The 2,083-nt window shown below is 65.2% G+C and overlaps 2 pseudogenes; both read left to right on the top strand.

The window, feature by feature from the left end:
• Positions 1–1,470: 1,470 nt before the first annotated feature.
• LOC122332005 lies at positions 1,471–1,621 on the top strand (annotated as a pseudogene).
• Positions 1,622–1,992: 371 nt separating this feature from the next.
• The window catches only part of LOC122332110, a 3,945-nt pseudogene continuing 3,854 nt past the window's right edge, over positions 1,993–2,083 (top strand).

The raw sequence follows: 2,083 nt of genomic DNA on the forward strand, positions 1-2,083 counted from the left end.
TGCGCGCAGAGGCCGGCGGCCGCGCGCGCCTCCCGGAGCACCGAAGCGGTGCGCGCAGAGCGCGATAAGAAAAAAAAAAAGGAACTTGACTGTCGCCAGACACGGCGCCCCCGCTTCCAGCGGCGGGGGCTGAGCCGGGCCCTGGCGGGTACCCGCACGCCTCCGGGACCGTGGTTCAAAGTCTCTCCCGCTGAGGAGGGGCGCCCGTCCGGGTAAAAACCTCTATCCTATTTTACTCTATGATCCAGCGGCCGTGGGTCCGAGAGGTCTGCCGCCAAAACCCAAGACGGCAAAAGAACCGCACAAAACCTAAGACGGCGAGAGAGAGAGATCCGCGAGAAGGGAACGCCGCTCTGGGAGGCTTGACGCACCCCCGCGAGGCTTGAGCAACCTACCGCGAGCGCCATGACTGTCGCCAGACTCGGGCGGGCCCCCTGCTTTCCAGCGGCGGGGGCCGAGCCGGGCCCTGGCGGGTACCCGCACGGCCTCCGGGACCGTGGTTCAAAGTCTCTCCCGCGCGAGGGGCGCCGTCCGGGGTAAAAAAACCTCTATCCTATTTTACTTATGATCCAGCGGCCGTGGCCCGAGAGGTCTGCCGCCAAAAACCCAAAACGGCAAAAGAACCGCACAAAACCTAAGGCGGAGGAGAGAGAGAGATCCGAGAGATTGACTGTCGCTGACTCGGCGGGCCCCCTGCTTTCCAGCGGCGGGGCTGAGCCGGGCCCTGGCGGGTACCCGCACGGCCTCCGGGACCGTGGTTCAAAGTCTCTCCCGCTGGCGGAGGAGCGCCCGTCCGGGTAAAAACCTCTATCCTATTTTACTCTATGATCCAGCGGCCGTGGGCCCGAGAGGTCTGCCGCAAGCAAGAAACCCAAAACGGCAAAAGAACCGCACAAAACCTAAGGCGGAGAGAGAGAGAGATCCGAGAGAACTTGACTGTCGCTGCACTCGGCGGGCCCCCTGCTTTCCAGCGGCGGGGGCCGAGCCGGGCCCTGGCGGGTACCCGCACGGCCTCCGGGACCGTGGGTTCAAAGTCTCTCCCGCTGGCGAGGGGCGCCCGTCCGGGTAAAAACTCTATCCTATTTTTTACTCTATGTTCCAGCGGCCGTGGCCCGAGAGGTCTGCCGCCAAACATCCAAGACGGCAAAAGAACCGCACAAAAACCTAAGACGGCGGAGAGAGGATCCGCGAGAAGGGAACGCCGCTCCCTGGGAGGCTTGACGCACCTCGCCGCGAGGCTTGAGCAATCTCATGCGAGCGCCCCACCCCTTGGCACGGGGTGGGGCCGAGGCCGCGAGCCTCTGAAAGACTTTGCTTTGCAACCCCGGCGGGTACCCAGCAGGCCTTCGACCGTGGGTTCAAGTCCCCTCTCGCTGGGGCGCCTGTCCGGGAACGACTTTTTGTATTTTTGAACCCACACAAGCCTGTGCAGTTCGGCCTCGCCCCGGCGCTAAACTCAAACGCAGTACGACTCTTTAGCGGTGGATCACCGCCTCGTAAGGCCGATGAAGAACGCAGCCAGCCGCGAGAACTAATGTGAATTGCAGGACACATCGATCATCGACACTTCGAACGCACTTTGCGCCCCGGTCCGCCCCGGGCCACGCCTGTCTGAGGGTCGCTTCCATCGATCGGACCTCCGGTCCCGCGCTGGAGCGCCGCAGGGGGCTTCCCGCCCCTCCGTCCCTCCTGCGCAGACCGCCACGGGCACGCCTCGGCGGAGTCGAGCGCCTCTCCGCTTCCTCCCACGAGGGGGAGGTCGGCGCCCCCCAGGCGTCTGGGACCGAGCGGCGCCTCCTCCTCGGCGGCTTCCGTGGGTGTTCGCCACCTCCGCCGCCCGCCGACGTGACTCCCGCCCTCCGCCTCGGACGCCCGCGGCGTAACGGAGGTTCGCGCCCGCCTCGCCTCGGCGCCCTGCCCGGCGCGCGAACGAGACCTGTTCAGGCCAGCCCGCAGCAGCAGCGCGCGGCCGCCCTAACCCATATCCGACAACGACCTCAGATCAGACGAGACGACCCGCTGAATTTAAGCATACATACTAAGCGGAGGAAAAGAAACTAACAAGGATTCCTCAGTAGCGGCG

The sequence above is a fragment of the Puntigrus tetrazona genome, unplaced genomic scaffold (assembly GCF_018831695.1).
Source record: "Puntigrus tetrazona isolate hp1 unplaced genomic scaffold, ASM1883169v1 S000000003, whole genome shotgun sequence".
Classification (NCBI taxonomy): Eukaryota; Metazoa; Chordata; class Actinopteri; order Cypriniformes; family Cyprinidae; genus Puntigrus; species Puntigrus tetrazona.